Source organism: Anopheles moucheti, unplaced genomic scaffold, assembly GCF_943734755.1.
Source record: "Anopheles moucheti unplaced genomic scaffold, idAnoMoucSN_F20_07 scaffold_24_ctg1, whole genome shotgun sequence".
NCBI classification, from domain to species: domain Eukaryota; kingdom Metazoa; phylum Arthropoda; class Insecta; order Diptera; family Culicidae; genus Anopheles; species Anopheles moucheti.
In genome coordinates this window covers 63,927-78,382 of record NW_026453616.1, presented here as the reverse complement: position 1 = coordinate 78,382, position 14,456 = coordinate 63,927, and positions in this window count along the sequence as shown.

The window sequence follows — 14,456 nt, the reverse complement described above, 5'->3', positions numbered from 1 at the left end:
CACAGCCAGCTGGCCCAGGACATGCTGCTGCAAACGGCCCGATCGGAAGGCTGCGACATAGTGCTGATCTCGGACCCATGCCGGATCCCCGAGAACAACGGCAACTGGGTTGCGGACCCGACGGGCAATGTGGCAGCAGTATCGACAGGAAGGTACCCCATCCAACGCATTATCGAGAATCGACGGTATCGCTTCGTCGTGGTCGAGATGCGTGGCATCGTTTTCTGCTCCGTGTACCTGCCACCAGTGGGTCCCGATTCGACTGTAGAGGATTTCTGGCGCAAATGGACAGAGATTGCGTCGGTGATACCGCGGAACCGGGACACCGTGATTGGCGGCGACGTCAACGCCTGGTCAAGAGCGTGGGGCATGGAACGCAGAAGCAACGATGGAGAGCGGGTGCACAGGGGCGCGGTGGTGATGGACGCAGCGGCGTCGCTGGGACTGGTCCTGTTGAATCGGGGCAACCATCCAACATGGAGCGGTCACAGTGGTCGCAGCTCCATCGTCGACGTATCCTTCTGCAGCCCGTCGCTCATGGGAGACAACGACTGGCGCGTCTGTGACGAAAATCCGAGCGACCACAACACCATCAAGTTCACGGTCGAGCGGACGACGGCACAACAGAACCTGGGACAGAGGGAGCAGCAAACGGCGGTGTGTAGGTGGGCGACCCGATTCTTCAACAAGGACCTCTTCGTTGAAGTCATGGGCTCGCTGGACATCCACAACCACACCCTCTTGGCGGACGAGCTGACGCAGGCCATGACAACCGCCTGCGACGCGACGATGCCGAGATTGCCTGCGGCCCGAGGAAGACGACGATCGGTGTACTGGTGGAACGAGGAGATTGCCCAGCTACGCCGCAACTACATCGGGATGCGGAGACGGCTCAGGAGAGCACGGACGGACGACCAGCGAGAGGAACGACGGCCGGCCTGTACAGCAGCCAGAGCAGCATTGGAGCAAGCGGTCAAGCGAAGCAAGAGGGAGTACGGCGAACAGCTACCTGAACAGCTAGGGCCCCACGGATTCGGGCCGGGTTACAAGATCAGGAAGCAGCAGTGGACTGGAGCGCGCGTACCGATGGAACGGGACCCAGCGAAGCTCCAGCACATCGTCGGCGAACTTTTTCCGGAGCGACCGCCCATGGAGTGGCCCACAGCGGCCAGATTGTCGGAAGAGAACATCGACCGGGATCCCGTCACCGAGGAGGAGCTGTTGAGCATTGCAAAATCGCTCAACCCGCAGCGAGCCCCGGGCGACGACAATATCCCGAACGTGGCCCTGATAGCGGCGATGACGGCCTTTCCCGGTGTCTTCAGGAGAACGTTCCAGCACTACATCCGGACAGGCTACTTCCCGGACGAATGGAAGAGGCAACGGTTAGTGCTGTTCTCCAAGACGGGGAAACCACCCGGGGAACCGTCGTCGTACTGGCCAATCTGCCTACTGAGCGTCCTCGGGAAAGTACTGGAGCGACTCATTCAGCGCAGACTCACGGAGCATCTTGATACGACGGGTGGTCTGTCTGACGCCCAGTACGGATTTCGAAAGGGACGCTCTACGATGGACGCCATCAACAGGGTGCTCGCCAATGGAAAGATCGCGCTCGACAAGAAGGGCAAGGGCGACCGACTGTGTGCGATGGTGACAATCGACGTGAAGAACGCCTTCAACACGGCTAACTGGACAGCGATCGGAGAGGCTCTGCAGCGAAGGAACACGCCACCGTACCTCCTGGCGATGCTGCGGAACTACTTCGAGAATCGCACGCTCCACTACGAGACGGACGAAGGATTGGTCTCGCTACCAGTGTCGGCGGGCGTGCCTCAGGGTTCGGTTCTAGGGCCAACACTGTGGAACGTCATGTTCGACGACCTTCTCCGTCTGGAGCTGTTCGGGAAGCGTGCGGACATCATCGGGTTTGCTGACGACGTGACGTTCACCCTCGTTGGACGGGACACGCAGGACATCAGCGCCCTTGCTACGAGGAACCTGGAGACGATCGAGCGTTGGATGGGAGGAGTGGGATTGCAGCTGGCCCATCACAAGACCGGCTACATGATCTTCTGCACCCATCACACCCCGCAGATAGGCCAACTACGAGCGGGGACACACACGATCGAATCCACGGAGACGCTCAAGTACCTCGGGGTTGAGCTCTGCCGCAAACAGCACCACGGTCGACATCTAGAGGAGGTTTGCAACAAGGCGACTCGTATCACGAACGTCTTGACCGCCCTGATGCCGAACAAGTGTGGCCCAAAAAGCAGCAGAAGGAGACCCCTGGTGAACGTCGGGAATAGCATTGTCCGCTACGCTGCGCCAGCGTGGGGACGGAAGCTTCTACAGAGGAACACTCACCGCACCACAGTCCAGAGGTCGCATCGCACCGGAGTGCTTCGAGTGGCCAGCGCATTCCAAACGGTTTCATACGACGCCGCCTGCGTGGTTGCAAGCACCATCCCGTTAGTTCTCCTCCTAGAGGAGGACATCCGCTGCCACGACGAAAAGGCAGCGAGGGGAGGTCCAGCACCAGACATACGGAAGCGGCAGCGAGAAGAGACCATGGAGCGCTGGCAACGCCAGTGGACAGCCGGCGCAGAGCAGCAGAGTTCGCCAGGTTTGAAGACAAGGAGGCTGATCCCGAACATCAGTTCATGGGTTGGCCGCAAGCACGGGGAAATAGATTTCTATCTTACCCAAGTCCTAACGGGACACGGGTTCCTGCGGAGCTACTTCGCCAACAAAGGTATCCTGGAGGGCTCGCCTAACTGTCCGGTGTGTGAGCATGACGTGGAAGATGTCGACCACGTGATGTTCCATTGTCCACGGTTCGCCCGAGCACAACACGAGATGCAGCAACAGAGCCACACCCGCTTGACGATGGACAACCTTGCCACGGAAATGTGTGCCAGCCGCAGCACATGGGAAGCAGTCCGGACGGCCGCACGGACAATCTTCAAAAGCCTCCAAGTGAGGTGGAATGAGGAGAGTCCGCCGACGGCCAGAAGACGACGGCAGCAGCGACGGAGGAACGCGGATCAACGGGGGCAGCAATAGCGGCCCCCCGCCACCAACAACACCAGGACAACGGAAAACAGAAGCAGCAGCGGTAGCGACGAGTAACCAGAGCAGCAGCAGGAGCTAGGACCCACCCGAGAGTGGCGGCCACGGACGGGTGGATTCTGAACAACAGCAGCAGCAGCAGACGGAAGACACGAAGCGGCAGCAGCAGCGAGGACAACCAGGAAGGACGACGCAGCAGTGCGCAACAGCAAGGGTGCTACGCACACACGACCCCGCATGGAGTACTACGCACATCAGCGCATCGGCAGGGTTCGGATCAGGTCGAGGAGTGGTTTAGTGCGGTCGCATCGGTTGATTGACTCGCTTCACGGGTCAAGCTTCATGATGAATCCCACATAACCCATCTCGAGGGGCGGTGTCTAGCCGCGATATGCCCCTCTAGGTGGGTATCTTTTGAAGGTTCCCTCCCCGTTAACAAAAAAAAAATACTCACGGGACACGGTTTTTTCCGTAAGTATCTGCATGTCTGCGGCTTCGCATCGTCTGCCGAGTGCCCACGGTGTCCAGGAACGGTTAAGTCGGTGGCCCACGTACTGTTCGAGTGTCCTGAGTTTGGAACGGTCCGACGGGAGTTCCTGGGTGGTGGTGGTAGCGATCCGGTACACCCTGACAATCTCGGAGCGAAGATGTTGGAGAGTCCGGAGTGGTGGCGGTCCATTCAACAAGCCGCAAAGCAAATTACATCAGTTTTGCAGCAGCTCTGGCGAGAGGACCAGGTACTCCTGAACGCTCGAGCGAATCCTGCGTCGGTTGACGCAGTTGAGGAGGTGGCAGCTGATGCAGCGCATCTAGTGGAGCTATGCCGCGAGAACCAAGTGAGGGCGTCGATGAATCAGCGACGTCGTCGAAGGGCGGAAGCAAGGGCCAACGTGACGTTGGCGGCAGAGATGGCAACAGCAGAAAGAGCTCGTGAGGAGGAAATCCTGCAGGCAGAAATCGAAGCTGAGGAGGTTGGAACGGTACCGCCTCATGTACCGTCTACCAGTAGAGGGCAACCGCCCTCTGAAGCGACTCTGCGGCTGCGGCATGAAAGGCGGCTCTATATGCAGAGGCTTTGGAGAAACCGCACGAGGGGAGGAACACTTCCAGCAGCTCCTCTTGGCAGGGCACGTCACAGACGGGCTCCACCTTCGGCAGCGGAGGTTATTCGAAGACGTCGCAGACGCAGGGAGATGGAACGGTTACGAAGGTCTGCCGTACAGAACAAAAATGTCCCACGTGGGGAAATAGGTGGATTGTCTCCAGAGGAGATGGCAGCGGCCACTCAGCAAGCAACGTCCGGACGTTAAATGAACGTTAACACGTAAAAGGAGGGCAGAAAGGGCCAATCAGAGAGTGTTAGGAGTGTTTTCAGAGAGTGTTTTCGTTTAACAATAAAGAACATGAAAAAAAAGGCAGTGAGGGGAAGCACAGATAGAAAATATTGATGCAATACCCGTAAAAGCGGAGCGATTTTTTTTTCAAATGTATGGGGATAATCCCTTGCGGGGAAGCCCCATACAGGGAGGGCAGGGTTTCGGAAAATTCATGTAAAATTGAAATGAAGAAATAAAGCCTGCAATTGGTAACAAAAAAAAAATATAGGAGAGAAAAGCTAAATTATCCTCATGGCTATAGGATGAATACTAATAGAGGCTCTTCATGAGTGGTGACTGTAAGAGTTCAGAGTGTACAATCCAGAAGAAGATATGTTGAGGTTTTGCTCAATGGAGAACCAGTACGCCTTCAACTCGACACAGGGTCGGACATTTCCATAATCGATGAACGCACATGGAAGCGTATAGGGAGTCCCAGGTTAGCTGCAACGTCGATCACAGCGAAAACTGCTTCCGGAGCGGGACTTTATCTAAAAGGCGAATTTTTGTGTGAGGCCAAACTAAATGATGTTACGGCGGAAGCAACAATCTGCTTTTGTGCGGTGCAGATCTGTTCGATGCGTTAAGTCTATGGTTAGCGCCTATCGACAGTTTTTGGTGTTAAATAGAGGGCTCGTTTACAAAGCAGCAAGATACCCACCATCGTTTTCCACATGTGTTCCAAGGAATGGGACTATGCACGAATGCAAATGTTAAGCTTGAGTGAAGGACAATTGCCAGCCACTTTTTCGACCAAAGAGACCTGTCGCGTATGCAATTCCGGAGTGGAAAAAGAGCTACAGCGTCTGGAAGAGCTTGGTGTGATAACCCCGATTAGACATTCGGCTTGGGCTGCTCCTATAGTAGTGGTTAGAAAAGCAAGCGGGGCTATAAGAATATGCGGTGATTACTCTACAGGGCTGAATGATGCACTACAGCCCTATGACTACCCATTGCCGCTTCCTGAGGATATATTTGCACGTTTAGCCAACTGCAGTGTTTATAGTAAGTTGGATTTGTCAGACGCATTTCTACAAGTGGAGAGCCTCAGTACCGATCTGTGCTAGCTATTAATACGCACAGAGGTCTGTACAGCTATAATAGGCTACTACCTGGTCTGAAAATAGCACCAGCTGCGTTCCAGAAAATAATAGATAAAATGTTAGCTGGCTTGAACGGAGTGTTTGGATACCTGGATGATATAGTGATTGGCGGGTCAACAGTACAGGAACATGATAAGAACCTAGAAGAGGTTCTAAACCGCATGAGTCAATACGGATTCACTATTAAGTCTAAAAAATGCGCATTTAATGTGAAGGAAATTAATTACTTGGGCCACGTGATTGATAGTAAGGGATTGAGACCTGACCCAAAGAAGATTGAGGCTATACTTAAGCTCCCCGAGCCTAGAGATATCAGCGAGGTTCGGGCATTTTTGGGAGCCGTGAACTACTATGGAAGGTTTGTGAAGAGCATGAGGGAACTACGTTACCCTCTTGATAATCTCCTAAAGGCAGACAAGCAATTTCGCTGGACAAATGAGAGCAAGGCAGCGTTTCAGAATTTAAGGCAGTGCTATCATCGGATTTGTTGCTGACGCATTATGATCCTAGGCAGGATATAATCGTTTCCGCAGACGCATCGTCAATTGGTCTGGGTGCAACGATAAGTCATAAGTATGCGGACGGATCAGTACGTGTAGTACAACACGCGTCACGAGCACTCACAAAAACGGAGCAATCCTACAGCCAGATAGATCGCGAAGCACTTGCTATTATATTTGCTATCACCAAATTCCATAAGATGATTTTCGGCCGGCGTTTCCATTTACAGACAATTTCATAAGCCATTATTACGTATTTTTGGATCCAGGAAAGGAATTCCGGCCTATACCGCGAATCGTTTGCAACGTTTCGCCCTTACGTTGTTAGCCTACGATTTTGACATCCAGTACGTGCGGTCGGAAGAATTTGGGGGTGCAGATGTATTATCGCGCCTGATTGATCAACATAGTAAGCCGGAGTCCGAATGCATCATCGCAAATATCGAGACTGATAATGATTTGGCCTACGTGGCAGTTAACGCGCTTAAGGTTTTTCCATTTTCTTTCCGCGAAGTCAGCGAAGCTACACAACGGGATGTCTTGCTGCGCACAGTATGTGATTATATCGTCAAAGGTTGGCCGAATAATAGTAATATGAGTTACAATGCGGAGCTTAGAGATTTCTACAGCCGAAATGAAAGTTTAAGCGTTATAAAAGACTGTGTTCTTTTTGGAGAAAGGGTGGTGATACCTAGACATCTACAGAAGCGATGTTTGATCCAGCTGCATAACGGACACCCTGGAATTGTGCGAATGAAAGCGATCGCGCGTAGTTATGTTTACTGGCCAAAGATGGATGTGTATATTGCTGAGACTGTTGCTACCTGTATGTCGTGCCAATTAGCATCTAAATCGCGTCCTAGGGTGGAATCGTCGGCTTGGCCAAAGCCGCTAGGTCCGTGGCACAGGATACATATAGATTATGCCGGGCCTATTGAAGGAGTATATTTTCTTGTGATTGTAGATGCATTGTCTAAATGGCCAGAAATTGTTCAAACCACAACTACATCCGCAGCTGCAACGATTGCTATGTTACGTGGCATATTTGCCAGCTATGGAGCGCCGTTTACACTCGTAAGTGATAATGGTCCGCAATTTGTCGGAAAAGCCTTTGAGGATTTTGTAAACGTTACGGAATAGCACATATAACTACAGCTCCATATCATCAGCAGAGTAACGGACAGTATGAACGTTTTGTGGACACATTCAAGAGAGCCTTAAAGAAAATAAGAGTAGCCGATGTAAAGTTAGAGGTAGCTATTGATATCTTTACGCAAACATACCGCACCACACCAAACCCGTTACTACCTGAAAACAAAACGCCTGCTGAAATAATGTTCAATCGACCTATCCGCATTGATCTCGATCTAATAAGACCTCCAAAGCACACAACGGAGAATGTAGCATACGAGTCCAAAAGAGTTTTTCAAATAAGAGACAACGTTTTAACGAAAGTATACGCAGGCAATAAGTAAAAATGGATCCCTGGGAGAATCATAAAACGTATAGGCAATGTTATGCATGGAGTACAAACAGCGAATAGTAATGTGCATAGACGGCATGTTAATCAGTTGCGCAGGCTCACGATATCTAACAATCCCAGGGAACAAAGTGATATTAAATTGCTGCTTGAAATTTTATTGGCTGAGTGAAAATTGCCTGAGCAGATCAGTCCTTCACAAGTTTTAATAGCTAGGCCACCGAACCCGACTTTAGTTATTCCTTCGAGTCGTCGAACCCGCGAATGCGTCCAGCTGGACAGCCTCCCTCGCCGCTCTTCTCGAGCTAGAAGACCGCCGCGCAGATTACAGCCGTACCAGCTGAATTAAGACAGGAGATGTTGTGTGGGCAGCTAGGCCGTGTAGACGATACTCGATGCTGACACTCTGAAATGACAGCATTTGATGTAAAACGTCAGGATCGGAAGCGATCGTGTGAACGATCGCTCGACCCGCTCTCTTCTCCTTGGGCTGCGTCATGTAACGATGGTCGTGTAACGTGTTAATATATTTTAGAGTTGTTAAATGTAACTCCTGTGACCGTACAACCGTGTAATATGTAGTGTCCGAAATACAACAGGTTTCATAGCTGTAGCCTTTTGCTCTTTCTTCAAGCTCTTAGCTGGTGATGCTCTAATAGGTTTACTCTAAAAAAGAAATTGATCATTGAATGTCAATGTTCCGGTATAGAACTATTGGCCGATAAGATATGAAAATTACCTTGCCCTCATCTATTTCCCGGCTGCGCATAACCTTCCTAACGCTTTCCACGACCGGTTTCATAGCTGTAGTCTTTTGCTCTTTCTTCAAGCTCTTAGCTGGTGATGTTCTAATAGGTTTACTCTAAAAAAGAAATTGATCATTGAATGTCAATGTTCCGGTATAGAACTATTGGGCGATAAGATATGAAAATTACCTTGTCCTCATCTTTTTGCCGGCTGCGCTCAACCTTCCTAACGCTTTCCACGACCGGTTTCATAGCTGTAGTATTTTGCTCTTTCTTCAAGCTCTTAGCTGGTGATGTTCTAATAGGTTTACTCTACAAATGAAATTGATCATTGAATGTCAATGTTCCGGTATAGAACTATTGGCCGATAAGATATGAAAATTACCTTGCCCTCATCTATTTGCCGGCTGCGCACAACCTGTCTAACGTTTTCCACGACCGGTTTAATAGCTGTAGTCTTTTGCTCTTTCTTCAAGCTCTTAGCTGGGGATGCTCTAATAGGTTTACTCTAAAAAAGAAATTGATCATTGAATGTCATTGAATGCACTGGCTTTCCCCTTTTCATGTGCTCCTCTATCGGTGCGAGGGAAGAGCAATCGTGTATGATGATAATAGCAGACAAATCAATTTGCAATACGAACACAATTTACCTGCACAATCTGGATGAGATGCTGCGGCTCTTGCTTCTTCCGACGGTATGACAAGTGTCAATCGGAGTACAAATTTGACATTCCGACCGTTCAGCGCCTACTGTGATATTCGATATATTTTCAAAGTGTCTATTCTGTGTTGCTATCCCGCTCACACAATCGTAACCCTTTCTCGCTCTATCCTGTCAAAAAGCAAGAAAGAAAGCAGATCAAAAAATCAAAAGATTTTTCAAAGTGTTAAAAAAACCCGAACGGCTTGTACTTTACTATGGTACAATATATTGTTGCGCCGTTTCAAGCCTGACACGCAGCTTTATCTTTATATTGCAAATAAATCATATGGTGGTGGAGCGAGGAAAATCGTTATGCTGTTTTGCGTTGGAAAGCTTTCTTTCTTGCTGGTTCTTACAGGTTTGGTTGTCCGTTGTACGTTTTCCGTGTCCTCCGCCTACCAAGAAAGATTACTCTGCACAGAGCTTGGACAACTTTGAGCTGCTGGCGTTATACCCTAAAAAAGAATTAATCATTAAAATACATTCCAATTTTAAGAGAGTGCGGATATTGACCGACTGACACTTACCTTGCACTTATCAGCATCCTTCGAAGACTTGCTTTGCATTTTTCTATTCATCCAAATACACCCCCAATGAAATTGTGTGTTTTTTTTTACAATTATGATAGACACTGACCGAGTATGGAACTTTTCTAAAACGTTAAAGAAAACCTCGAAAATACCAGAACAATTACAAATTAGAAGAAATGTTGATTTATAAGATCAAACCCGCAAAGGGAAACACTCAATAGCTATAGCCAATCAAACTAAAGTACAAGAAGCTCAGGAAGAAGTGTTCTAAGACATGGGAGGAAGACAAAGACATAAGAGAAACATTAAAATAATGAAATAAGAGAGTGTTGTGGTTTGCAAAGTTTATTTATTTTACTTCAATCCCATTTATAATTGTATTTATATAGACCCGTTTATGGCGGGTGTATATTTATTTTTATATATATTTGAAGCTAGGGTAAATGGCTTTACGGGCCAATCTTAAACCGTATGCAGTTCGGGAAACTAAACGCTACCACATTTGATCGTACTCCTTAACGATCCTTACCGTGTACGCATATAAGTTAAATTACCAGATTATTATACTTGCGAAGCGGTACAGGTAACTTATTCTATACTGATGACCGTATTATAGTTTCCGTTTTCTTCTCTAACTCACAGTTGTGGCGTTGAGTACAAGCGACGATAATATATCAATGATGGTTGTTTGTGTACGCTTAACCACACGTGCAAAACTGCCGCGTGTAGGTGAAAAAACAAATAACCCGGGCTTCGGAATAAAATGAATTATTAAGGGCGGGAGGACTAGATTGTGTCGCTATTGTATGAAGTTAGACAATTCCACACCTTTCATATCTAATCATTATTAATAAGCTTATGTCAATAAACGCAAGGCTGACACGCTGAAACAGTGCAGTCGTAGGGGCATAGGGGCAAACATGCTAGTGTTTTTCCATCAATTCTAACAGGTTATGGTCCCAGTACCCAGCTAGAGAAGTGGTTATTTTCAAATTCTCAAAATGACAGAATTATTAAAAAATAATTTTTTGGTGCCTGTGTGGCACAAATTACGCTGCGTGGAAGATTCTTGTGTTGGCGATCTTTGATGAGCAAGATCTCTTAGGAAGAATCTCCAAATGAAGAGGAAACCAGTCACGAAGAATCAGTGCTGAAGTCTGGTGACAAATTTAAAAGTGGCAAGAGTGAAGAAGGACAAAAAGTACAAAACGCTGTTGCTTAAAAGTATGTCGGACGCGCAAATTGTAAATACGCAATTTTGCAAGACGGCATATGAAATATGGTCCACGTTCGCATCGGTGTACGACAGAAAAAGTGTGGCAAAACGTTTGCATGTGGCTATAGAGCTAAAATCTCTCAAGCCAGAAAAGGAAAACATTCACGATTTTTTTTTATCAAATATGATAAATTAGTATTTATGATAAATAAAAAATATGATAAATTAGTAATATGATATATTAGTATTAGTATTAGTATTTGAGTATCGGACCGCAATATTCAACAATAGTGACTGTAGTGTAGCAACCTGGTAATGTATAAACCTCGGTATGTTAGTTGGGAACTGATGACCGGGAGAACAATAAAGTATAGGGAGTTGCACATAGACCATCAGACGAGTGAGATCTCTTTATTCAAAACATTACACTTGGCGACGAGGAGAAAGAACGAAGAAGGAAATTAAAATGAATACTCTTGGTAAGCGTTGTGTAGCACGTAGTGTAATGTAAGAAAAGTGAAAGCATGAGGAAAATCATAGAATAAGTTCGAATTGCTTGAATGCAGCGAACTTGATTAAATTCGGTTTTGTTGAAATATGGTAGATGATCGTGCTTAAATGCAGAAAACCGGAATGGGTTTAGCTTAAATGCTGTACGAATCCAGGTGAAAAAGAGTTGCTTAAATGCAGAAAACCGGAATGATTTTAGCTTGAATGCTGTACCCCAAATAGCCAAATTGTTTGAAATCGTATTGTGACGCTGCTTACAGGCTGCTTAACTAAAAACAGAACCTTGCGTGACCCTTGCGGCCATTTAAACCGCACGCGGAACTCAATGGGATTACAGGGCTTGTTATTGGTCGCTAAGTGGGTCGCAATGGAACTTCGCGGTCTGTTGAGAAGCACGCGGCACTCGATGGAACTTGCAACTGTTTAGTACAACTTGCTTGTTTGTAGTCGGTTTGGGGTTCCCGATGGAACTTTACGGTAAGTTAAAAGAAATACAGCCCCCGGTGGAACTCGGGGATATCTATCATATGTCAGATAAAAAAAACCTATCTGTTTCGGGAAAGTGTACATATACATAAAATATTTTCGCAACAAATTAAAAAGTCGGGTAAAATCTATCGTAAGCGCGATAAGATTAAACGGGACTTATTCAAGAATATAAGTAATTCTGATGAGAGTGAGTTCTTCGATATCCCAGGTTCGTTACAATAAACTTACAGATCATATACAAGATTAAAAATTATGTTGTTATGATTATCGGTTACATTTCTTATTAGGCCCATCAACCAGTGTTCCGAATACGATTTTTCAATCTTCGCAAAGTTTTGATTCAGAAGATGAACATGAAGGAGCCACAACAGAAAGAAATGATTTTGAAAACATGAATATGGAGGATTGTCTGAAATGTTGGGCTTTATCGACCAACCAGTCTCATCAATCAATAAACATGCTATTGAAAATAGTTAACACGAAACATCCAAGCGATCTTCCTAATGACGCCAGAACGTTGCTTCGTACTAAAAGAACCCCGGCATGCATTAAAGACATCGATGGTGGACAATTTTGGTACAACGGTATCGAAAATTGCATTTCAACCTATTTCTCGTAAGATTTTTTATACTAGATTTGCTCGTTGTTATTCATTCTCACTTAATTTTTTTTTCAGAAAAAAAGTCCACCATATCAAGAATTATGCTTATGCTGAATTAAGCTCAATGCTGAATTATGCTGAATTAAGCTCTACTACACAGTTTTGGCCTATTCTTATAAACTTTCACGAGATGCCAAATATTCCTCCCATGATTGTTGGTGTTTTTTGTGGTACATCAAAACCCGGCAACATTCTGCCTCCAGCCTCCGTCGAGAGCAGACGTGTTCCAGACGAGCATGAACACAAGCATGAAGCCCGCAGAGGCAACGAACAAGTTGGGTTACGAGCCACCAAAAATTAAAAAAACGCAATCGCTTCCAATTAACCAACAGTATAAAAGGAATACGGACGCAACTTCCTGTAATGGCTGCGGAGGACGACATTTGCGAAAGGATTGTCGATTTCGTGATGTTCGTTGCAACAAGTGTGACATAAAAGGTCATATAGCGAAGGTATTTAGATCTAACAGAAGCAACCGCGGTGAAACATTTTCAGGCAACGAACAGACGCGTCCAGCCCCTAACATCGACCACGTTGTTTTCGATGTAGAACTCTCGGGTTCAATCAGTAGCAGCCAGCAGCAGCAACAGCAGCAGCCGCAACAGCAGCAGCCGCAACATCGTCGGCAGCAGCGTCAATGTCAACAGCAACACATCCAGCGGCAACGCCAACAGCAGAAGCGTCAACAGCAGCAGCATCATCGGCAGCAGCATCATCGTCAGCGCAACAAGCCGCACTGGCGTCGAGCAGGACGGCGCTGGAAGGTGCAGGAGTTTCAACAAGATGCTTTTAAGGTGGCGCTTGAAGCTACTTCATTTGAACAGCGGGCGACCTCTCCATCCACCCTGATTTCGGCTCTCTCCAGGACATGTGATGAGACGATGGAACGCGTCAGCCCCTCGTCTCCACTCCATCCGGTACGACCACGGGCCTACTGGTGGACGCCGGAAATCGAGCGCCTGCGAGAAATGTGCAAAAGTGCCAGTATTCTCACGGACCCAGAGGAGAGGGCAAACGCCGCTGTTACACACATGCAGTGGCGGAAGGCACTGACTATTGCTATCCGGCAAAGCAAGGAGGAGAGGTTCAAGCAGATGATTCGAGAAGTAGAGGAAAACGTGTTCGGGTCGGGATACCAGATAGTCAAGGCATGTCTTCGGGGCAGCAGCATTCCTCCAGAGATGGACCCTGCTGTCTTGGGCCATATTGTCGACGATTTGTTCCCCGAACACTCGTCTTTCGAGTGGTCACCAATCCTGGAAGAAACCACGGAGAATGTGCGTCCGGTTACGGAGTCGGAGTTGGTGTCCATTGCCAACACTTTGGTGGCAAAGAAGGCTCCCGGGTTGGATGGAGTCCCCAACTCAGCCCTCAGTGCAGCCATTAGGGAGCACCCAGGAGTTTTCCGACGTGTATACCAGGAGTGCCTGGACACAGGGATGCTCCCTCGCGAATGGAAGACGTCACGACTTGTGCTGCTGCCGAAACCGGGGAAAACACCGGGCGAAACATCCGGTAAACGCCCGCTTGGGATGATCCCGACACCGGCCCGAGTCGGAGAACGTCTCGTTCTGGATCGCCTGAACGAGCATCTTGACCGTTGGGAAGCTCCCCGTCTCTCCCCAGCACAATACGGTTTTCGTAAGAGGAAATCGCCGGTGCAGGCTGTCCAAAGGGTCGTGGAGGCGGGCGAGATGGCCAAGTCCTTTGGCCGGACTAATGGTTGGGACCATCGGTGCCTAGTGGTGGTTTCCCTGGACGTCCGAAATGCGTTCAACTCGGCAAGCTGGAAGGCGATTGAAGCTGCTCTAGTGGAGAAGCGAGTCCCGACACCCATCCAAGCATTCATTCGGACCTGGATGACTGACAGGTGGCTGGTGTATGACACTGACGACGGACCGGCCACGCGACGTTTGTCGGCAGGCGTTCCTCAGGGGTCTATCCTGGGCCCCACCCTGTGGAACGTCATGTACGATAGTGTGCTGGACGTTCAGCTGCCTATCGGGTGTCGGATCATTGGATTCGCTGATGATTTGGCGCTGCTCATTCCGGGCACAACTCCGGAAGATT